We start from the raw sequence: 25718 nt of genomic DNA on the forward strand, positions 1-25718 counted from the left end.
TGCCATATTCTTGTGGTCTCCATTGTATCTCTGCAGCGCTCCGTGCTGCTGCTTCGTGTGATACTGCAATGCTGAAAGCCTTGTCCAGCGTAAGATCCTTTTCTGATAGAAGCCGTTTCTGGGTTCCTTCACTTTGAAGCCCACACACAAACTTGTCCCTTAAAGTATCTGCTGGTCCCATTCCAAACTGGCAGTGTTTCGATAGCTTGCGCAGTTCCGTTAAATACTCAGCATTACTTTCGTCTTTATGCTGGTTCCTTTTGTGAAACTTAAATCTTTCTGCTATCAGCAGCGGTGTGGGGTTTAAGTGGTCCTGTAGGATTGACACTCTGTTTTCAAAATCCTTTTCTACTGGTTTCTCTGGGGTTACTAGGTTTTGTAGTAAGCCATACATTTTTGCACCCATTGAATTCAACAATACCAGCGCTTTCTTGTCATCTGGCACTTAATTCGCCTTGCAGTATACTTCTATGCGTTCGACATATGTCGTCCAATCTTCGACTTCATTGTCGAACGCTGTGATACTGCCACTCTTCGGCATTTTTGGGTGTGGTTAGACTGGCGTCTCCCGCACTTTCCTTTCTTCCCCACTGTGGCTTAAAATGGCGTCTCCCGCGCTGCTGCCAACGCCGCTCTCGGCGGTCCTCGTGGCAAATGGCGACGCCCTGTGGGTTTCGTGCGCTGCTCCTGCGCTGCTGCCAATGCCGCTCTCTGCGGTCCTCGTGGCAATGGCAGCGCCTCGCGTTTTCCTGCGCGCCTCTCTCCCCCGTTGACGCTGCTCGGCCCTTGACCACCGGCTGGGCTCTGCTCTCTCTCGCCTCTCTCCCCCGTTGACGCCGCTCGGTCCTGAACACCGGCTGCGCCCTGTGCGCTCTGCCCTCTCTCTCTCCCCCGTCGATTCTGCTCGGCCTTTTTCTGTGCCGCTCGGTCGGGCTCTAGCCCGTCGCTGTCTGGGAAGGGTCTGCGCAGTACCTGTTGCCAGCCCGTTTCGCTGGACCACCGTCACTGGAAAGCCAAGCCTGGCTCTCGACAGCCTCCCCTGCGATGCTCAAATCTCTGCTGGATGACTGGGCGGTTGCCCGTGGTCGACGCCCATGCTTCTGGACTCGACCTTCTTCCACTGTTCTCCAGGAGCGAATCCCTGGGAGGTGATGCAGAGTTGCAGGAAAGTTCGAACTTGCTCGTCGCCACTGTTACGTCCGTGTAATAATAAGAAAAGGACTGCAGAGAACGGTACAACAGGTGTTTATTCAACGTGGTTCAAACTGCAACTGGAACAACAGATTACTACTCAGCGTTATATACAGGTGTGGTCACTGCCGGTACTACAGTATACATGAGCTGTAGAAAGTAGCTCCCCCCTTAAAGGTACATACATTACACTCGCCACCCCCCCTCCACCCCCACTCACCTATCGCCCCACCACTGGCGGTAGAGCTTTCAGCCGTCTCGCTCCCACTCCTTCCCTAAACATCTCTCTCCACTTTTTATTAAACCTTTCCAGAACCCATCCGCTTGACCAAACTGTCGGTAACCCCTGATCGCTCCCTTTCCCTGCCTCGCTATCTCTTTTCCCTGCGCCCATTTCCGAAGCACCCGCGGAGCACTTCTTTCCATTTAAAGATGCCAGATACGTCCAGGTGGCTGCTGTTGGTTCCTAGAAGTTGTGGCAGCAATTGCATGCCAAACACGAGCGGGCCCATGTCCCACGGTGCTGCCAGCATCTGCCGGGACTGGGAATTTCACTCGCGTTTCAGTAAAAGTTTACCAAGGAGCTGTGCAACCACGGCAAAAGGATGGACACCAAACTGGAGGAAACAGCTCTGCAGGATGGCTCGATACCTGTTGTACGGTCTGTCAGCCAAAGGAATAGGGCCACGGGTTGTCTCTGTACAGGTGAATAGGCAATGACACAGTTGTCGATGTGCAACGTTGATGTACTGATCACATCTGCCACTTCAGATGTTTCATATAATATATAGCACAGTGATGGTGACTAAAATGGAGCCTCATAAATGTTAATATCAAGTCCTACTATCTTCCACTCTGCACTACAGAAGCTCTTGAGAGCATCTTGGATGCGCGTGTAGGCTTTTTGTAGCAGTCGAGGTCAAATTTTCCATTGCAGGTTTTAAAGAAAAGAACACTTGAGATGTTCAGCCACTTCCAGTTATGTCCTCCGATCTCTTCAATAGATTAATATTGTGACAAGTGTCTCAAAAGTGGTTTATTGCTATTTGACAGGATATGGGACAAGTGCTATACCAAGCTAATATTCCAATGCTACTTTTGTCAGCCCGTGGTTCAGTGGGTCGCACTCTCGCCTCTGCATCAGAAGGTTGTGGGTTCAAGTCCCACTACAGCCACTTGAGCATAAAAATCTCGGCTGACGTCCCAGTGGACTGCTGCACTGTCGGAAGAGCTGTTTTTCGGATGAGACGCTAAACCGAGGCCCCGTCTGCTCTCTCAGGTGGACGTAAAAGATCCCATGGCACTATTTCAGAAGAAGAGCAGGGGAGTTATCCCTCAGTGTCCTGGGCCAATATTTATCCCTCAATCAACATCACTAAAACAGATTATCTGGTCATTATCACATTGCTGTTTGTGAGAGCTTGCTTTGTGTAAATTGGCTGCTGCGTTTCCTGCATTACAACAGTGACTACATTTCAAAAAAGCACTTTATTGGCTGTAAAGTGCTTTGGGACATCCTGAGGTTGTGAAAGGTGCTATATAAATGCGAGACTTTCACTCTTTCTTCTACCTTATCCAGTCCTGTCACCCACCAATGCTGCCTTGTTACCCATTAACTATACAACAAGAAAGAAAGAGCTTTCATGTATATAGCATCTTTCAACACCTCAGAGCATCCCAAAGCACTTCACAAGCACTGCCAATATTGCTATTAGGCAAACACAGCAGCCAATTTGCGTAGAGCTAAGATAGCAATAAGATCAATGACCAGATGATCTATTTTTGGGGTGATGGATGAGAGATAAATGTTGGCCAGAACACCGGGGAGAACTCCCCTGCTGTTGGAATAGCGTCCTCGGATCTTTTACATCCTCCTCAGAGGGCAGCTGGCACCATCTCATCTAAAAGACGGCAGCTCCAACAGGGCAGCACTCCCTCAGTACCACACTGAATGGCTGGCTTAGTTTATCATAATCATAATAATGATAATCAACTTTATTGTCATTGTTAGTGCACAAGTGCAGTACAACGAAATGTAGGCTTGCGGCTCCCGAGAGTGTACATTTAGATTAAGACATTTAACATTCAATATTCATTTGGCTTGTAATACATTAACATAAACATAATAAAGTGCATTGGCAGATGTGCAGGCTTTAGAGTTTATTTGTGGAGTTCAGTAGGATGACAGCCCTGGGAAAGAAGCTGTTCCTAAATCTGGTCGTTCGGGTGCGAATGCATCTGTAGCGTCTCCCAGGTGGCAGGGGGGCGAACAGACTGTGGCTGGGGTGGGTAGGGTCTTTGATGATGGTCCGTGACCTCCGTAAACAGCGTTTCTGGTATATGTGCTCTATGGTCGGTAGCCGGGTGCCGGTAATGCGTTGGGCAGTTTTGACTACCCACTGCAGGGCTTTCCGGTCATAGTAGCTACAGCTGCCATACCATACTGTGATACAGTTCGTCAGGATGCTCTCTATTGTGCAGCGGTAAAAGTTAGAGAGGATCAGGGGTGACAGGTTACATCCCTTCAGCCTCCTTAGGAAATATAGGCGCTGCTGGGCCTTCTTCACCAGGGAGGAGGTATTGAGGGACCAGGAGAGGTCTTCCGTGATGTGGACTCCGAGGAAGCCTGTAGTTCAGCCTGAACCCACACCCTTCTGGCTCAGAGGAAGAAGGGCTATCACCGAGCCAAGCTGACACGGAGCTGGGAGTGGAAGATAGAGCGCACATTGCAGTCATTGTTTTAAGTTCCATTGTTGTTCCAGCTTTCTTGGAGACTATCCAGGATATTTCTTTACAATAACAACAGCTTGTATTTATAAAGCACCTTTAACATAGTAAAACGTCCCACGGCGCTTCACAGGAGCATCATCAAACAATATTGGACATCGAGCCACATAAGGAGATATATGGGCAGATGGTCTGAAGTTTTATGGAGCGTATTAAAGGAGGAAAGAGAGGTGGAGAGTGAGAGAGGTTTAGGGAGGGAATTCCAGAGCTTAGGGCTTTGGCAGCTGAAGGCACGGTCACCAATGGTGGAGGGATTGAAATCGGGGATGCTCAAGAGGCCAGAATTAAAGGAGCGCAGATATCCCGAAGGGTTGTGGGGCTGAAGGAGATTACAGAGATAGGGAGGGGGCGAAGCCATAGCTTCTTCTGAGGAGGGCGCATGGGAGCTGAAATGTTGAAGATCAGCACTCAATCATTATTAAGTGATTGTTTTTCTGCTTTTCTTCCTTGACACATCTACAATAAAATTGCGAAAGCTTATTCCACTTTTACAAAATTGTGTGTTGCGCAGTCACTCCCCCGAGCCCTCAGCAAGCAAAATGTTATGTGGTAGCAGTTTTTTTTATTCAACGCTTATTACCACTAACACATTATAGCCCAGTAAACCCTGTTAGATTAGTCACAAATGGACTTTACACGAAGCGTGAAGATGAGATTCATTACAGCAAATCATGAGAGAAAATGAATTTGGTTTAATGCCTCCTCCTTTTCAATTCTCCAGTGGCTCTGAGGCAGACGTAAACCCAGTGACATGTCCCATTATGTCCTCAACCCCTTGCAAAACTGTGTCCAACCGTATGTGGTAAAGAGATGCCATGTCTCCCACCATTTTCACTTCTTTCCAGAGTGACTGAGCACTTGGACATTTTATCAGCTGATCAAATGGAGTCAGCATGGATTCGTGAAAGGGTAGGTCATGTCTGACTAATCTAATTACATTTTTTTTTCAGGAAGTCTCTAGCGACGTAAGAAAACTACTAGGCACTTGGCCTAAGCGTTGAACAAAGATTTAATCAACTGTTTTACAACATGGAAGTCTAGTTGTGTCCTTCACTAGTTCCTGTTAAAGAATGTCCAGAGCAAGCTGGGCCCATGCCCGAGTATTTATACTCTCCCTGGACAGCGCCACCAGCAGGCCGCCCAGTAGTATTTCATAAGTCATTTCCACATGAATGACAAGATTCATGTCAGCTAGCATAGTGGAAAGGGAAATATCTATGGACATTGTCTATATGGACATCCAGAAGGCTTTGGATAAGGTTTCACTCAAGAGGTTCGCAAAAATGAGAGCACACAAAATGGAGGTAACCTGGTGGCATAATTTGGTAATTGGTTGGGAGGTGGGAGACAGAGATTAGGGATAAAGGGTTAATTCTCTGGTTGGTGGGTTGTGACAAGTGGTTTTCCCCAGGAATCTGTACTGGGGCCTCAGCTGTCCACCAGGAGGATGCAAAGAGGCTTCAAGGCGATTTAGACAAGTTCAGTGAGTGGGCAGATACATGGCAGATGCAGTATAACGTGGGTAAATGTGAAGCTATCCACTTCGGTAGAAAAAGCAGAAAGGCAGAGTATTATTTAAATGGTGATAGATTGGGAAATGTTGATGTACAGAGGGACCTGGGTGTCCTTGTACACCAGTCACTGAAAGCAAACATGCAGGTGCAGCAAACAATTAGGAAGGCAAATTGTATGTTGGCCTTCATTGCAACTGGATTTAAGTACAGGAGCAAGGATGTCTTACTACAGTTATAACAGGCCTTGGTGAGATCACTCCTGGAGTACTGTGTGCAGTTAAGGTCTCCTTACCTAAGAAAGGATATTCTTGCCATAGAGCGAGTGCAGCAAAGCTTCATTAGACTGATTCCTGGGATGGCAGGACTGTCGTATGAGGAGAGATTGGGTCGACTAGGCTTGTATTCACTAGAGTTTAGAAGAATGAGAGGGGATCTCATTGAAATGTATAAAATTCTGACAGGGCTAGACAGACTGGATGCAGGGAGGATGTTTCCCCTGGCAGGTGGGTCTAGAACGAGGGGTTACAGTCTCAGGATACAGGGTAGGACATTTAGGACTGAGATGAGAAGAAATGTCTTAACTCAGAGGGTGGTGAACCTGTGGAATTCTTTACCATAGAAGGCTGTGGAGGCCAAGTCACTGAATATATTTAAGAAGGAGATAGATAGATTTCTAGATGCAAAAGGCATCAAGGGGTATCGGGAGAGAGCGGGAATATGGTATTGAGATAGAGGATCAGCCATGATCATATTGAATGGCGGAGCAGGCTCGAAGGGCCGAATGGCCTACTCCTGCTCCTATTTTTCTATGTTTCTATATTTCTATGTATATTAATAACTCCCTGCCCTTTCATTCTGTTGGTGATTATCTTAAATTTATGTCCTCTGGTTGCCAACTGACTGCAATTAATGCTGTGTTAACTAACGCTTTCAAAAAAGAGAGTTGGGGGGAGGGATATCTAATGGGGAGCAGAATTGATGCTTATAAAGATACGTATGGATAAAGATGATTGAATGCTGTGCGGAAAAATGATTATTTCTGAGCAACTTGGATCATGGAAGGAAAGCAACCTGTCGAAACATCAATCATGCAGGCCAGAGAGATAGTCTGGAGTTTCACTCTATTCTTCTGTGTGAGTGGGTGAGGGAAGGGATAATCTTTGTCCAATCTTTCATCAAGCAAATAAATGAATTGGGTAACGTCCATGACAGATCCAATTATGCACGACCTGTGGAAGGAATGAGTTTGATGGGATATATGGCCAATTCTCACTTGTACGTTCTTTTTCTTAACTCCCAGTTGCCCAGTTGTCCTCCCCTGAAACACTCCTGATGAATGATAGGCCATCTAGCAATTTGAACAACAGCCGCAGTGTCCGACTGACCAAAGAGGCCGCTTTTAAGTCAAAAGGCTAAATTTAGTGAGGCTTCACTCGCGGCGCTGGGCCTCACTTGAGAGGTGTGTGGGTCAAAGGAGGGCGAATGGCACTGCTCCTGGTTTCTCTGGTAATTAAAATGGATCACCAGGCAATTTGGAGCACCAGTAACCAGCCATGCTGATCTCCATGCCCTATCCTCGGGCTTCACTCCTGTCAAATGAGGGTCCACCTTGGGAGGAAAGCCTTGCAGACCTAAATCTAAATAGATAAAGAAATGACTGAATCATAGTTCAGCTACTGGATTTGATGAGCATAAAATCAAATCAATGCATGTATTCCACCCCCAGGGGTGACGATTGTTGTTCTAAGTTATTGTTCTACGCAGTCCTTCAACTGAAAAGGATGTTTAAAATTGCAGTCATTAATAAATATTTTTCATGTCACAAAACTGCATTTAATAAACAAGTCATCTTTAACATGCAATAAAATCTTCTCCTTTTATCATCTGGCTTTATAATGTATGGTCCAGGCTATGAGAGTACACAGGCAAATCGAAGTCAAAGCTAAATGCCATAAATCTTTGAATATAAGGCTCTCTTACCCCACCCCCCACAAAGTTGTAACATTGTCCAAAAATAGACAGTGCATATTATAGATGGATACCAAAATGTAAATTACTGTATCTGAAAATGATGCAGTAAGTGTGAAATTATCCTTTGATTAAAGTTGCACAATGAACGATGCAAAATAACAATGAAAATGTTAGTGAGGGTGTATTTACTAATTCTGCTCCTCAACATTCGCAGCCACCTGTAGCTTCTAAAAAAAAGTCTTACATTTATAAAGCGCCTTTCACCAAACCTAGGTTGTCCCAAAGTGCTTTACAGCCAATTGATCACGTTTAGTGTAGTCGCTGTTGTAATCCGGGAAATGCAGTAGACAATTGGGGTACGGTAGCATAGTGATTATGTTATTGGACTAGTAACTCAATTAGGACTGGACTCGTGATCCAGAGTATGTGAGTTCAAATCCTGGCACAGCAGCTGTGGAATTTAAATTCAATTAAGTACATCTGGAATTTAAAAAAACAAATATTAGAAACATAGAAAAGCAGGAGCAGGAGTAGGCCCTTCGAGCCTGCTCTACCATTCAATATGAACTTGGCTGATCCTCTATCTTAATACCATATTTCCCCATATACCTTGGTGCCTTTTGTGTCTAGAAATCTATCTATCTCCTTCTTAAATATATTCAGTGACTTGGCCTCCACAGCCTTCTGTGGTAGAGAATTCCACAGGTTCACCACCCTCTGAGTGAACAAATTTCTCCTCATCTCAGTCCTAAATGTCCGACCCCGTACCCTGAGACTGTGACCCCTCGTTCTAGACCCCTCCAGCCAGGGGAAACATTCTCCCTGCATCCAGTCTGTCTAGCCCTGTCAGAATTTTATACGTTTCAATGAGATTCCCCTCTCATTCTTCTAAACTCTAGTGAATACAGGCATATTCGACCCAATCTCTCCTCATATGACAGTCCTGCCATCCCAGGAATCAGTCTGGTGAACCTTCGCTGCACTCCCTCTATGGCAAGTATATCCTTTCTTAGGTAAGGAGACCAAAACTGCACACAGTACTCCAGGTATGGTCTCACCAAGGCCCTGTATAACTGGAGTAAGACATCCTTGCTCCTGTACTCAAATCCACTTGCAATGAAGGCCAACATACCATTTGCCTTCCTAACTGCTTGCTGCACCTGCATGTTTGCTTTCAGTGACTGGTGTACAAGGACACCCAGGTCCCTTTGTACATCAGCATTTCCCAATCTATCACCATTTAAATAATACTCTGCCTTACTGTTTTTCCTACCGAAGTGGATAACTTCACATTTACCCACATTATACTGCATCTGCCATGTATTTGCCCACTCACTCAACTTGTCTAAATCACCTTGAAGCCTCTTTGCAACCTCCTCACAACTCACAATCCCACCTAGCTTCGTGTCGTCAGCAAACTTGGAAATATTACATTTGGTTCCCTCATCCAAATCATTGATATATATTGTGACCAATGAAACTACCGGATTGTTGTAAAAACCCATTTGGTTCACTAATGTCCTTTAGGGATGGAAATCTACCATTCTTACCTGGTCTGGCCTATATGTGACTCCAGACCCACAGCAATGTGGTCATAAGAACATAAGCAATAGGAGCAGGAGTAGGCCATTTGGCCCTTCGAGCCTGCTCCACCATTTAATGAGATCATGGCTGATCTGATCTTGGGCTCAGCTCCATTTCCCTGCCCGCTCCCCATAACTCATCACTCCCTTATTTTTCAAAAATCTGTCTATCTCCACCTTAAATATATTCAATGACCCGGCCTCCACAGCTCTCTGGGGCAGAGAATTCCACACATTTACGACCCTCTGAGAAGAAATTCCTCCTCTTAACTGCCCTCTGAAATGGCATAGCAAGCCAGTTGTTACAAGAAGGTGGCTCACCGTGACTTTCTCAAGGGCAATTAGGGATGGGCAATAAATGCTGGCCTTGCCAGCAATGCCCACCGAATAAAAAAAAGTCATGGGATCTTTTACGACCACCTGAGAGGGAAGATCAGGTCTCGGTTTAACGTCTCATCTGAAAGGCGACATCTCCGACAGTGCAGCGCTCCTTCAGTGCTGCACTGAAATGCCAGCCTAGATTTATGTGCTCAAGTACCTGGAGTGAGACTTGACCTAACAAATATCTGACTAAGTGATGAGAGTGCTACTACTGAGCCAAGGCTGACACCTTCCCTTCTCCACTGACCTTCATTCAAGGGCAATCAACCAACAAAGACTTGGTTCCAAAGAGTGTGTTTGTGTGTTGGGGAGGTGGGAGGGGAGTTTTTTTTAAATTCATTCCTGGGATGTGGGCATTGCTGGCAAGGCCAGCATTTATTGCCCATCCCTAGTTGCCCCTTGAGAAGGTGGTGGTGAGCTGCCTTCTTGAACCGCTGCAGTCCGTGTGGTGAAGGTGCTCCCACAGTGCAGTTAGGGAGGGAGTTCGAGGATTGTGACCCATCGATGATGAAGGAACGGCCGATATACTTCCAAGTCAGGATGGCGTGTGACTTGGAGGGGAACTTGGAGGTGGTGGTTTTCCCATGCACCTGCTGCCCTTGTCCTTCTAGGTGGTAGAGGTCGTGGGTTTGGGAGGTGCTGCCGAAGAAGCCTTGGCAGATTGCTGCAGTGCATCTTGTAAATGGTATACACTGCAGCCATGGTACGCCGATGGTGGAAGGAGTGAATGTTTAAGGTGGTGGATGGGGTGTGTTAAAGACAAATACCACATTTCCCCTAAAATTAACAGCCCAAACTGAGGGTGCATGTTAGTCACGAGGACCTATAATAATCTAAAATTTACAGTAAAGGGAATTCAAAGTTTCAGATATAATGACGAAGAAGAGGGACTTCTATTTCTATAGCGCCTTTCACGACCACCGGATGTCCCAAAGCGCCTTACAGCCAATGAAGTACTTTTTTTGAAGTGTAGTCACTGTTGTAATGAAAAGAACATAGAAGTGTCATTAAACAAGTGAGAAAGGAATTGTTACTGTTATTTGAAGGTCATGGCGATTCATAAGTTTGTCATTCAAGCTCCTAATCAACAGCTTGATTCATATCATAGCAAGATGTGAAAAGGTACAATTGTGAGCACGCACAACTCACACTAGCTGTGATTATTTTGCTTAAAAGAAGTACTAACTTTTGAGGGGGGAAGGCAAGATTTCAATTAGGCCACAAGGGATAAATTATACTGAAGTATGTTTAAAGTAATTGGTCGGAGGTTTAGAGGGGAGTTGAGGAGAACTTTTTTCACCCAGAGGGCGGTGGGGGTCTGGAATTCACTGCCTGAAAGGGTGGTAGAGGCAGAAACCCTCATCACATTTAAAAAGCACTTGGATGTGCACTTGAAGTGCTGTAACCTGCAGGGCTATGGACCAAGAGCTGGAAAGTGAGATTAGGCTGGAGAGCTCTTTGTCGGCCGGCACAGACACGATGGGCCGAATGGCCTCCTTCTGTGCTGTAAATTTCTAGGATTCTCTGATTCTATGTCCTAGGACATCCCAAATCCCTTCACAGCCAATGAAAGTGCAGTCACTGCTGTTAAGTAAGCAAACACGGCCGTCAAGCTGAACGCAGCAAGTCCCACAAACTAGATAAATAACCAATTACAGTAGTCTGTTTTTATTGGCAGTATTGGAGGAAAGTTGGCCAAGGCACTAAGAGGACTCCCCGCTCTCTTCAGATCATGCCGTGAGATATTTTACAATCACCAGAACAGGCAGAAAGGGTGGTAGAGGCAGAAACCCTCATCGCATTCAAAAAGTACTTGGATATGCATTTGAAGTACCGTAACCTACAGGGCTACGGACCAAGAGCTGGAAAGTGAGATTAGGCTGGATCGCTTTTTGTCGGTCAGCACGGACACAATGGGCCGAATGGCCTCCTTCTGTGCCGTAAGTTTCTGTGATTTTAAATATGTAGCAAATCCGTGCAATGCTTTGAAATTTTAGAGATGGTATGCAGCAGCTCGATCTTTCTTCTTCTTAGGCAGTCCCTCGGAGCCGAGGATGACTTGCTTCCACATTAAAAATGAGTTCTCAGGTGACTGATGAGCCCAATGCAGGACCTACAGTCTCTGTCACAGGTGGGGCAGGCGGTGGTTGAAGGGACGGGTGGGTGGGGTGCTTGGGTTGACGTGTGCTCCTTGCGCTGCCTGCGCTTGGCTTCCGCTTGCTCCCGGCGAAGAGACTCGAGGTGTTCGGCGCCTTCCCGGATGCTTCTCCTCCACTTTGTGCGGTCTTGGGTCAGGGATTCCCAGGTGTCGGTGGGGGATGTTGCGCTTTTTCAAGGAGGCTTTGAGGGTGTCCTTGAAGCCTTTCCTCTGCCCACCTGGGGCTCCCTTGCCGTGTCGGAGCTCCGATCCTTGGGCAACGTGGACCACTTTCCATACCTCGGGAGCCTACTGTCAACAAGGGCAGACGTCGACGACGAAGTCCAACACCGCCTTCAGTGTGCCAGTGCAGCCTTCGATCGCCTGAGGAAGAGAGTGTTTGAAGACCAGGACCTCAAACCCGGCACCAAGCTCATGGTCTACAGCAGCTTGATATCCACGTTTCAAAGACATTTGTTTCAGAAAAATAAAGGAACGAAGAGTTGGGAACGCCAAAAAAACATGAAAGAGCAGGAAAGCGAGGCAGAGGAAACACAAGTTAATGTGAGTGTGTCTTTTTTTTTGCTGAGATAATGTACGTTGCTCTGCTCAATAAGTGAGTCCAATGGGATGCAAATGTTGTTGAAAGTGCAAGGGGATTATTTATCCTGGCTTAACGCTTCTCTGTGCCTTGCTATCCAGAAATAGTCAATGAGCAGTAGTAAAAGGTTGTTACGACCTTCTTAAGCCTGTTAATTATGAACTTGTGAAGCATTTGTCAGCTGCATAATCAAATTAAACAGTGATTTATTTTTCTCTTTTAAGACCTGCGGTTAGCGAGCTGAAGAAGATATTGAAGTATCAGCACCACAGTGCAAGAAGTGAAGAGAACACTGGAGTTTTTACAGTGGCCGTTGGCTGATGTATGTGTATGTAATGGAGCAGAAAGTGGAGGAGAGGGCGGCCAGGGGTGTAAAGGGCGTAGAAGGTACCGAACGCACAATAGGCATTACCCTCGGGCAGAAAGTGCACCACTGGGCTTTCATGGAGGAACAGTGCATGAGGTAACGTAGACACACTGGGGAGGTTGTGACTTAGATGCGCCTTAAGAACATAAGAAATAGGAGCAGGAGTAGGCCATTTGGCCCTTCGAGCCTGCTCCGCCATTCAATAAGATCATGGCTGATCTTCTTCCTCCTCTCCACTTTCCTGCACTATCCCCATATCCCTTGATTCCCTTAATATTCAAAAATCTATCGATCTCTGTCTTGAATATACTCAACGACTGAGCCTCCACAGCCCTCTGGGGTAGAGAATTCCAAAGATTCACCACCCTCTGAGTGAAGAACTTTCTCCTCATCTCAGTCCTAAATGGCCGACCCCTTATTCTGAGACTGTGACCCCTGGTTCTAGACTCCCCAGCCAGGGGAAACATCCTCCCTGCATCTACCCTGTCAAGCCCTGTAAGAGCTTTGCATGTTTTCAATGAGATCACTTCTTCTAAACTCTAGAGAATATAGGCCTCCAAAGACCTGTGGGCCAGTCAGCCATCAGAACTGAGGGAGCACTGCACCGTGGGAGGTGCCATCCTTTGGATGAGATGTTAAACCGAGGCCCTATCTGCCTGCTCAGGTAGTAATCCCACGGCACTATTTCGAAGAAGAGGGGAGTTCTCCCTGGCTTCCTGGCCAATATTTATCCTTTGATCAAGGACACTTAAAAAAAAGCAGTTTAATTGGCCATTCATCTTATTGCTGTTTGTGGGATCTTGCTGTGTGCAAATTGGCTGCCGCGTTTCCCTACAGTGACTACAGTTGGAATAAACGGGTCTTTTTCCGAGTGGCAGGCAGTGACTAGTGGGTTACCGCAGGGACCGGTCCTTGGACCCCTGCTATTCACAATATATATTAATGATCTGGACGAGGGAGCTAGATGTAATATCTCCAAGCTTGCAGACGACACAAAGCTGGGTGGGCGTGTGTGCTGTGAGGAGGATGCCGAGATACTCCAGTATGATTTGGACAGGTTGGGTGATTGGGCAGATGCATGGCAGATGCAATATAACGTGGATAAATGTGAGGTTATCCACTTTGGTGTCAAAAACAGGAAGGCAGATTATTATCTGAACGGCAATAGATTGGGAGAAGGGGAAGTGCAACGAGACCTGGGTGTCCTTGTGCACCAGTCGCTGAAGGTAAGCATGCAGGTGCAGCAGGCGGTTAAGAAGGCAAATGGCATGTTGGCCTTCATAGCGAGAGGGTTTGAGTACAAGAACAAGGATGTCTTGCTGCAGTTGTACAGGGCCTTGGTGAGACCACATCTTGAGTATGGTGTGCAGTTTTGGTCGCCTTATCTGAGGAAGGATATTCTTGCCATGGAAGGAGTTCAGCGAAGATTCACCAGGCTGATACCTGGGATGGCAGGAATGACATATGAGGAGAGATTGGGTCGATTGGGCTTGTACTCGCTGGAGTTTAGAAGAATGAGAGGGGATCTCATTGAAACTTATAAAATTCTGGCAGGACTGGACAGTCTAGATGCAGGGAGGATGTTCCCGATGGTCGGGGAATCCAGAACCAGGGGTCACAGTCTAAGGATAAGGGGTAGGCCTTTTAGGACAGGAATGAGGAGGAATTTCTTCACCCAGAGAGTGGTGAACCTGTGGAATTCTCTACCACAGAAGGCAGTAGAGGCCAATTCATTAAATATATTCAAGAAGGAGTTGGATATATTTCTTAAGGCTAAAGGGATCAAGGGGTATGGGGAGAAAGCAGGGACCGGGTACTGAACTTGGATGATCAGCCATGATTGCATTGAATGGCGGAGCAGGCTAGAGGGGCCGAATGGCCTACTCCTGCTCCTATCTTCTATGTTTCTGTGTTTCTATAATTAATTGGTGGCAAAGCGCTTTGGGACATCCTGAGTCTGTGATAGGCGCTATATAAATGCAAGTTCTTTCTCTCCTGCATCACACTGTTAGGACTATTGCCTCCTTTCAATGGTTGAAACCCTCCTCCTTGCTGTAATATGCCTGTATATCCCCAGTAGTCATTGGCGCTTCTTGGGGGCCTGATCTATTAAACAATTTAGCATTGAGCCATTTTGCACAAATCTTGGGCCCTTTACAGATGATTAACGAGCCCTTCAACCTTTATACCAGTAAACTGGCCCATTAGCTGCTAAAGGATCATTACAGCAAATGTGTTAGGATTGGCTGCTTTTTTTTCTTGTTAATGAAATCCCCTTCTCGAAAATTAGTTTTCCAAACTGTGATTTTGTTATCGAATCATCAATATAAAATGATAACTGGCTGTTCCTACATAAAATGTGCCCAATTGTTTCAAGGACTCACGACAGGCAATCTTGTTCTAATCATTTCTCTCAGCACTTCATTAGTCAACTTTCTTAATCAACCACAATTTTTTCGACACAATCTGCTGCGGTATCTGCAGTGCATCAACTGCTTATTATTAGAACATACTGTCCCCAGTTGATTTTGCTTTCCTACCTTCGCACTCTTCCCTCTGAGCACAGTGTGACGCAGTGCAAGGATTCGCAGGCTGCTTAACAATCAGAGAGTTCACGCTGTGACCACTCCTTCCATGGCCGCAACCACCTCTAAGCCAGCTGATAAGGTGGTTCGGCCCAAATGGCGGGAGGGTTATATGGGCTCCCACAGTCGATGTGATGAGCTGGCGGTGAGGGAGGGGTAACCGTCAGATGTGAGTCAGTCAACTCTCAGTTCAGAATTAGAGCCGCGGTCTCCGCTCGCCTGGGATTGTCTGGAGCAGGGAGTCCGAACCCTGCACCTTCTGACTCCGAGGCGGGAATGCTACCCGCTAAGCCAAAGGCTCACACTAAGGCCGCGATTTTGCCGGCGCTCAGCGAGGCGGGTCAGAGGTTAAAGTCCTATTGATTGACGGCAGGTCCCGAATTCGCTATCAACCCGCCTCCAAGCAGCATTCCCAAGTGTCGGGTCCCCGATTTGCGAATGGACCCGACACCTAGCGGCGGGAAACGGATTAAAGGCAATTACCTGCCTATTAACAGGTACTTGTCAGCAGTGTTCAGCCTGTTTTTTGATTTTCCCACTTCTGGGTCGGGATTCACGACGTCCGGACACCACGCCAGGTAAGTGTGGCGCGTTGTGAGTCTGGTGTAATGTTTGTGAAAAGATGACAGCTGCAGAAGTGGTGTGAAGGATCCAATGTTGCACATGGTGAGTTTCAGAGCAAAGAAAATGTTGGTTACTGCTATTTTAAAACATATGCAGATTTCTTTAGCTTACAAGTTTTGAAATCCAGCTATATGTCCAGGGCCACCTCATTGGGAGAACATCTCTCACCAGTGACAGATCGCTTCTGTCATCTCACCTGCAGCTGCCATCTATTCCAGCCTATGGAGGGAGCCATTGGAGAGCCTGGGTGCAAGAGCTCACCCTTGTGCAGTGATTGTCAGTGTTTGCAGCATCTCAATGCTGTCAAACACTGAGATATCAACTGTCAAAATAAAATTGTGTGTGGTCTCTTTAAGGAAACCGGCAGATGACGTGTTGTCAAATGACGTCATCGGACCCGCTTCCCGTTAATTGGCTGGTAAACCCTCAGGGCTTAACAAGGTCAATCAAGGGAAAATCACGTCCATGGAGCGGAGGTAGCTGGGGGGGGGGGCGCGGGACCAGAACCTGGAAACCAGCTGACCCGCCACTCATCCCGACACCAAACGCAAAACCGCAGCCTAATTGTCTGCTGATACTTCACTGTCAATGAACAGCACGGCACACTGACTGTGTCTTCACCTTTAGAAGAAAACCCAGGTGGGCTGTGTGCAATTTCCAACATTGTTCGGCTGCACACAAAACACAAAAATGGACGCAATGATAAGGTGACATTTCGGCTCCCTTACAATTCCAAATTTGGTGTCAGGTGGCCTTTAAAGAAGAACAAGGTCTATGCAAAAGATTAAACTTTCATGAGAAGCAGCAGCAGACATTATTTCTCTTGCAAGCAGACATTTCAAAAGTCAAGACCCGGATCCTACAGCTTGCTTTTTTTGTGTTATTGTGTTGACGGTGACATGCAACAAGCAGAGCCTTGTAGCTGCACCAATAACCTGGAGCTGGCGATTCAATGCAATATAAACCCGTGCCCAATGACTAACGAGGGAACGAAGGGAAACAAAGCATACGAAATATTGTCGGACTGGCATCAGCAATTCTTTAACTTTCCAGCTGAAAGAGTTCCTTACTTTAACGGTCAGTGCGAAGCTGTTGGGTTTTTATCGGACTGTTTTCTCACTTAATGGTTCAAAAGCAGTTCTCGCAAAACAAACTTGCGCCCCCAACAATCTGGAAGTTGAGCCAATCCAAAAATTTGCCTATAGTAGAAGCTCACAATTCAAGGATTAAAAATTACTCTTTTTTTTAAATAATTCATTCTCGGGATGTGGGCGTCACTGGCAAGGCCAGACTTTACTGCCCATCTCTAATTGCCCTTGAGAAGGCGGTGGTGAGTCGCCCTCTTGAACCGCTGCAGTCCGTGTGGTGAAGGTGCTCCCACAGTGCTGTTAGGGAGAGAGTTCCAGGATTTTGACCCAGCGACGATGAAGGAACGGCCGATATACGTCCATGTCAGGATGGTGTGTGACTTGGAGGGGAACTTGGAGGTGGTGGTGTTCCCATGCGCCTGCTGCCCTTGTCCTTCTAGGTGGGAGAGGTCGCAGGTTTGGGAGGTGCTGCCGAAGAAGCCTTGGCAAGTTGCTGCAGTGCATCTTGTAGATGGTACACACTGCAGCCATGGTGCACAGGCAGTAGGTGTGTAAGCCCATGGATGGGGTGCCGATCAAGCGGACTGCTTTGTCCTCGATGGTGTTGAGCTTCTTGTGTTGTTGGAGCTGCACTCATGCAGGCAAGTGGAGAGTATTCCATCACACTCCTTACTTGCCTTGTAGGTGGTAGAGAGACTTTGGGGAGTCAGGAGGTGAGACACTCGCCGCAGAATACCTAGCCTCTGACCTGCTCTTGTAGCCACAGTATTTATGTGGTTGGTCCAGTTAAGTTTCTGGTTAATGGTGACCTCTCCAGTATGTTGAGGGTGGGGGACTCAAGGGAAGGTGGTTAGACTCTCTCTTGTTGGAGATGGTCATTGCCTGGCACTTGTGTGGCATGAATGTTACTTGCCACTTATCAGTCCAAACCTGGATGTTGTCCAAGTCTTGCTGCATGCAGTATCTGAAGAATTGTGAATGTAGCTGAATTCTTATCATAGTAATTACCATAGAACAGACCCACTTTTGACCTTATGCTGGAGGGAAGGTCATTTTCATCTCTTAGACTAGGTGTTAATTATCTGGGCAAGTGCAGGGAGAAAATTGACTGAGAGGGTGAGGAATTGCACAGCGGTAACATTGCATGCTACGCGCAACCTTTCAGCTTTAATAATCTCTTTCGTCCCTTTGCCCATCTGGAGTAGCCCTAGGTAAGCTCTACGGGTGAACTTTCTCAAGACCTAGTGCCACGCAGCAGACACTGTATTGGTAAATCATGCCAAATTTCCTGCAATTTTTCCATTCAGGAAGGGCTGTATCCCTTTAATTGTGGCCTGCCACCCTTTAAGGGCCGTTTGCACATGCAATATCTGCTCCCCCTCTCCTCTCCAGTTGGCAGGCTCCCACTTGGATGAGACGTTAAATCGAGGCCCGTCTGCCCTCTCAGGTGGACATAAAAGATCCCATGACACTATTCGAAGAAGAGCAGGGGAGTTCTCCCGCTGTCCCGGCCAATATTTATCCCTCAACCAACACCTAAAACAGATTATCTGGTCATTATCACATTTCTGTTTGTGGGAGCTTGCTGTGCGCAAATTGGCTGCCGCGTTTCCTACATTACAACAGTGACTACACTCCAAAAGTACTTAATGGGTTGTAAAGCACTTTGGGATGTGCTGAGGATGTGAAAGGCGCTGTATAAATGCAAGTCTTCCTTTCCATCAGGCTGGAAGGTCACCATGAACTTGGGACCACATCATCTCACTTATGCAGCCCTGGTGGTAACAGGGGGGAAATGAATATGCAAACTGAAAGTTACTCACAAGCAAAGCTTCAGGGATGGGGGTTTGAGGGGAGACACCTGTGCTTTGCGAGTCAGCCGTGGCTCAGTGGGTAGCACCCTCACTTCTGAGGCAGAAGGTTGTGGGTTCAAGTCCCACTCCAGGGAACTTGAGCACAGCAATCTAGGCGAACACTCCAGTGCAGTACCAAGGGAGTGCTGCACTGTCAGAGCTGCTGTCTTTTGGATGAGACGTTAAATTAAGCCCCATCTGCTCTCTAAGGTGGATGCAAAAGATCCCAAGGCACTATTTCGAAGAAGAGCAGGGGAGTTATCCCTGGTATCCTGGTGAATATTTATCCCTCAATCAACATCACTAAAAAACAGATTATCTGGTCATTATCACATTGCTGTTTGTGGGAGCTTGCTGTGCATAATTTGGCTGCCACCTTTCCTACATTACAGCAGTGACTCCACTTCAAAAAGTACTTCATTGGCTGTAAAGCACTTTGTGACATCTGGTGGTCGTGAAAGGCGCTATATAAATGCAAGTCTTTCTTTTTTTTGGGTACATCAATGGTTTCTCTATCTCTGTATGAGGAACCTTGATGAGGATCCTATGAGCCTCTTCAGACATTCTCAAGGAGTCACTGTGGAGAACTTTCTCATTCAGGAGCCCTCTCTGTTATTTTTTGGCCATGCTATGCTGCTCAGAGATCTCTGTTCCATCCGCCCACCTTCAGATCTTGCGATTTTGCCCTCCTCTTCCTCCGACACAATGACGGGATCTTTGTGTGAAGAGCTGGCTGAGGTTTTGAATGTGAAATGATTCACCGGTGCGTCTCTTAATGTGGGAAATTTGTATACATGGACGGCCACTGTTCTTAACATGGGATTTATCTTTGTACAAATGGACAATGAACATTATATATGTGTATGTGTAGCACCATGCTAAATAAAATGATATGGCATCACTTTCACTTCAATCTTCATTACATCTGTACACAGTGAATGAAATGATATTGTGAGTTACATTTTGAAAATTATCTCAAGGTGTCAGGGGTTATAATTTACCTGTCTCTCTCGATATTCAAAATGGGCTATTCAACTCCAGGGAGCTTCACAGCTGAGCCCAGCTCTGCCGTCACCAAATAACGATCAGGGGTCGGCCAATCTCCTCCCACCCTGCCCATGATCCAGGAGGACTGAGGCCTATTATGCAGCCCTATCACACCCCACCCCCCTCCCAAGTGGAGTTATGCCAACTCAATCCAGGCCAGGCTTTGAACCTGGGATTGCCCTGCTGTGTTATGCCTCAGTTCTACACCAAACACAACTTTTGCCACTTTGAGTCTTTGGGAGAGCTTGCAGAACATCCTGGGGGTCACCATTGACCAGAAACTTAACTGGACCAGCCACAAAAATACTGTGGCAACAAGAGCAGGTCAGAGGCTAGGTATTCTGTGGCGAGTGTCTCATCTCCTGACTCCCCAAAGCCTTTCCACCATCTACAAGGCACAAGTCAGGAGTGTGATGGAATACTCTCCACTTGCCTGGATGAGTGCAGCTCCAACAACACTCAAGTGGCTCGACACCATCCAGGACAAAGCAGCCCGCATGATTAGCACCCCATCCACCACCTTAAACATTCACTCCCTCCACCACCGGCGCACCGTGGCTGCAGTGTGTACCATCTACAAGATGCACTGCAGCAACTCGCCAAGGCTTCTTCGACAGCAACTCCCAAACCCGTGATCTCCTCCACCTAGAAGGACAAGGGCAGCAGGCGCATGGGAACACCATCACCTCCAATTTCCCCTCCAAGTCACACACCATCCTGCCTTGGAAATATACCACCATTCCTTCATCGTCACCGGGTCAAAATCCTGGAACTCCCTCCCTAACAGCACTGTGGGAGTACCTTCACCACACGGACTGCAGTGGTTCAAGAAAGCGGCTCATCACCACCTTCTCAAGGGCGATTAGGGATGGGCAATAAATGCTGGCCTTGCCAGCGATGCCCACATCCCATAAATAAATAAAGAAAAGAATAATTTATTTTATCTATATATAAAGAAACTTGTTTGTAACCTGCTTCTTGACCTACACTTCAAAATAAAAAACTTGAATATTCCAAATAACAAGTTGAATTTTAATGTCTCGTCCTCTCACTGGAGGGCATTCCACAATTTAGTGCAGTCAGCATCTTACAGATCAACGTTGGATTAAAGGATTGCTAACGATCGATGTGAGATAGTTCCAACTGGTTGATTGTTCTGCAATTATTTATAATTCTTATATAACATTTGAAAAACGACACAGTTGCAGAAATAAGGCAATTTGCTGATGTTGCGTGATAGGAAATGAATACACTTTGAAAGCTCCCAATGCTATTTTGCATGGGGGTCGATTTTAACGTGGCAAAATCAGCGCTAAAGGGGCCGTAACGGCCTCACAATGGGCGTTGCTGGACTCACCGCCCCTTTAACACTGCCGATCGGCCCGCTGCCATTTTCAGAGGGGCCTACTGCCCCGTGTCAAAAGATCCTACCTGTTTCAGGCGTTAGGCCACTTTCAATATGAAAAAAGGGGTCCTACGATGTACGACCCGATTGCCATTTTAGGATAGAACTGATCATAGATGGTGCCGTCTATTCTCTGTCCAGTTCCAGTGGCGATAGGTGACGAGGATGTGGAAAGGCAAGTTTTAAATTAATGGCCCGCATATTCCGATGCCTATGGGTGGGTACGGGCTGTGTACCCACCCATAGGGACATCGGAAATGACGGTTTCAGGCATGCCAAGCGCATGCGCTGAAAACCGGCATTTCCGATCTGTCAAGAAAGTTCTTGACAGATCGGATGCCTGCCCTGGAGAAGGGCCTCCGCGGGGGGAGATTTCCGCTTTCTGGAGAACCTCCGCCCGCAGAAAACCCTTAGAAATCCTACGCCTGGTAAAAGCGTAAGGCCTGCTTTTACCAGGGTTGAAAAAAGTTAAAAAATATATTTTTTTCACTCATTTATAATTTAAAAATACAGGAAACTTTCGATTTACCGGCACCTAAATAACCGGAAATCTCGGTTAACCGGCAAAATTCAGGAGTAGGTTCAGGTAACTTTTATTACTTGTCTTCCTCCATCTGTTGCTATGCAAGGGTGTGGCTGCAGCTGTTGCTAAGCTACAGAGATGCTTGTAACTTGTGGCCATTGTTCTGAACCTGTTGCTAAGCAACAGGGTTTGTCGCTTTATACGGAGCTCTCAGCTCTCATATCTTTTACTATAGCTTTCGGGTATCCGGAATTTTTGATGAACCGGCACCACGTCGGTCCCATCCATGCCGGATAAAAAAAAGTTTCCTATACTTTCAAAAAAGGTTAGTTTATTTTTAGCCTCGTAAAATAATTATTTTTTCAAAAAATTAACTTTTTGTTTAAAATATTTAATTTAATGTAATTTTAACTCATTTTAAAAATGTGATTTATAAAAAGAATTATTTAATGTTTTGATGTGTTTTTGGGTTGATCTCCATTCATATATTTGTAGGATTCGCAAAATTGAACTTTATATTATAAAGGATCAAATGGCAGAAGAGGCCATGATTTTTAAAGACTGTTTTAAAAGAAGCCCAGAAAAAGGGGCATACAAAATGGCCACCATACCACGTGACCGGCTTATTGGGACATTTTAAAATGGTTCCTGCGAATCCTCAGACGGCTTTGTGGATTCAACCCACAGTAAGTTCTGGAAGCCGTTTCTGAGAGAACGAAACCGGACACCCACCTATGCATATGGATTAGATGCAGATCCAGTCAAGATCGGCCTGGAGACAGAGGCCATCTAAATGTTGACCCAGACAAAAGGGGACAATTTCATATTCATGAGAACAGCACCAAGGACTAGATAACGAGATCAGCAGGACATTAAAAACAATGAAGGTCATTCCAGACCAGAGATGGGCCTTTACCGGCCATCTAAAATATTTTAAAATATAATAACTACCCCGCTGTGCTCCCAGCCCGCCAAAAGTTAAACAAAGACTAACCTGATTTTGGGCGGGAAGTGGAAGCTTCTGAAGGAAAAGTATAATTGGAGGAGTTGAAGTTGTTAGAGAGAGAGTGGAATTCGGCGGTGGTTGAGTTGAGTTGGAGTGGAGTCGGAGCGTCTTTGGAGCGGTGGGGTGAGCCTCAGCTTTTCGAGCTCAGCCCTGGAACGTTGGCAGCTGGTCCAGCTTTTGAGCTGGGTAAAGAGGAGCTGGTTTGGGAGAAGATCAGCGAACTCCTCTCCACCATCGGAGGAAGAAGAAGACTAAGCCGCCATCACGAAGACCGTTTGAGCCGACGTCCCGCCCCGGGGTCAAACATCGGGAGATCATCGACCAACCCCGGGCCGTTGACGAAAACGAGAGGCCCTCTCCGGGCTCGGGAGAAGAGACAAAAATAAACGACAGAAGCAGCCGGTGTCCAGCCGCCCCTGACCCCCACCTCAGGAGAGAGGTGTGGCGCAGCTCGCTGGGGCTCCACGATCCATGTGGAGACGGGACGCCTGAAAGGATCAAACGCAGACTGGTTCAAAACCTTGCACTTCCTAGTTGGATTGGTGAGCATGTTTCTGGCCCTTCACAATCAGATCTAGATAGGTTTAAGGGGGTGGATTTAAGGGTACAATTAACCTGAGTTGTTGTCCCTCGATGTTCTGTGTGTTTCCTTATTTCATGATGATCTTTGTAGAGTATAAGATGCCTGTATTTGCCTTAGTTAGTGTTGTGTCGTTATGATTTGTTTGTGTTTTTCCCTCCCATGTACTCTCTTATCTGCTTGCATTTGATTTATTTTTCCTTATGCAATAAAATTTCATTTCATTTCATCAAACTTGGTCTACAAGAGTTTTCTCTACATGGTAGTTCCTGCCCCAAAGTCCAGAGTGTAGAATCTAAGGGGCGAGTGGGTCGAACCACTCAAGGTTTTACTGTGCAAGAGAGAGAGGCCTCCAGAGAGAGAAACCTCTGCGATCTAAAACCCCTTACATATTTGACAGGTCTATCTGTCAAAAGTATGAAGGGAGATTCCCTTCTCCTATTGGCTGGCCTGGCCCACCTGATCCCAGGGACGCTTGACAACCACCTGCGCCCCTGGGATACATGGGCCCTGCGCATTTTGACTGTGGAGAGGCCCAGGAGCGGAAGTGTACGCACCTCGGGAGTCCTCAGGTAAGGGCGTTGATTTTTTTCAGATAGGAGGCCTCCGCACGCAGGAAGCCTCCTATCGGAAATTATGGGCCATTGTTGTGGGGCCCAGAGGAACTGTGATCCTGACAGGGAGATAATAAAGCAGCGCGTGGAGATTGTGGCTCTCCATATTCAGCCATGGTTCAGTGGTAGTGTTGGAGTCGCTAGAAATCAACAGGCTCTGAGACTTTTGTTGCAGCAAAGGCAAAACGCGTATTACTTTATTCACTCTCCATGAGGACTGAGGGTCTCAGCCTTGCTGCAGGGCTATGACATCATCACGCTACCGATGCATGAAGCCATCACGCTACTGACGCTCTTAAAGGGACCCTGCCCCGATAACCCAACCAGGTACATACATATAACAACATTGGCTATACATAGTGAATTGTGTTTAGGTACATATAACAACATTGGCTATACATTGTGAATTGTGTTATTGTCCCTATGTGGTCTCCGCCACAGTAGCACTCTCACTTCTGGGTCAGAAGGTTGTGGGTTCAAGGTCCACTCCAGAGACTTGAGCACAAAATTCTAGGCTGATACTCCAGTGCAGTACTGAGGGAGTGTTGCACAGTTTGGAGGTGCCGCCTTTCAGGTGAGGCATTAAACCGAGGCCCTGCCTGCCCTCTCAGGTGTATGTAAAAGATCCCAGGGCACTATTTTGAAAGGGAGCAGGGGAGTTTTTCTCTGGTGTCCTGGCCAATATTGATCCCTCAACCAGCATTACTAGAAACAGATGGTCTGGTTATTTATTTAATTGCTATTTGTGGGAGCTTGGTGTGCACAAGATTAACTACCACATTTCCTATATTACAACACTTCAAAATGTACTTCATTGGTTGTAAAGTGCTTTGGGCCTTCCTGAAATAATGAAAGGCACTAGAGAAATACAAGTCTGTAGGAATTGACGAATTCCTAACTAATAACTGAGGTCGACTCAGGAGATCAAACAAACAGGTCTTTAATGTAAGACTAAACAAGTGCAAACAGTTTGTTGAGATCGATGATCGATACAGGAGAACCACGAAAACAGGTCTTAACAAGATGGAGATTCCACGAGGACTGCCCGGGCAGTCACGTGGTTTGCGACGTGACGTCATCGCGTTTTCCCGCGCTCTTAAAGGGGCCACGCCCCGTACATACAAACACTATATACAAAACGCAGTAATGTCTAACACAAAGGTACAGGCTTAGGCTGGTGTTAGAACATCGTTAAAGGGAATTATATACAGTTGCTCAGAGTCATTCAGTGGCTCCGCCACAAGTCTTTCTTTTCTAGCCACAGTCCATAGGACCGATCCCTTATGACAATTAAAAAAAGCCAAGGATTGCAGGAATGATGACCCATGTTGATTTATTCCATCTTTCCTATTCGTGACTCACATAAACTTCTACAATTCTGAAACCTATGCATTTTACGAAGCTTAATTCTCATCTCTTATTTTCCCAATGCAAACGAACATGACTTTAAATGTCATTAACGGTCCTATCCATGTGTGTTTTTTATTTAGATTTTGTACGCATAAGAAACCTTCTCATTGGATCAATTCCTTGCGTTGACATATCTTTTGCTTGCTTTGCATCTTTTCATATCATTAACCATCATTCCCATCATTCTGGTAATAGCACATCTAACCGTTCGACAGATTAAAGCAACATTGACACTGCCATTCATATCCCTTTCTGTTTAGTCTCTCTGTGGAGAAGCCTTTGTACCTAAACCCTCTGCTTGGCTCTCTCTGCAGCAAATCGTTATGTTGATTTTGCTCAGCTTTCAATATATGCCGACAAGTTGAGCCGAATGGCCTCCTTCTGTGCTGTAAATTTTTCTGTGATATCTAGAACATAAGAACATAAGAAATAGGAGCAGGAATAGGCCACT

Source organism: Somniosus microcephalus, chromosome 32, assembly GCF_052327205.1.
Source record: "Somniosus microcephalus isolate GS21.2 chromosome 32, FLI_Smic_1.0, whole genome shotgun sequence".
NCBI classification, from domain to species: Eukaryota; Metazoa; Chordata; class Chondrichthyes; order Squaliformes; family Somniosidae; genus Somniosus; species Somniosus microcephalus.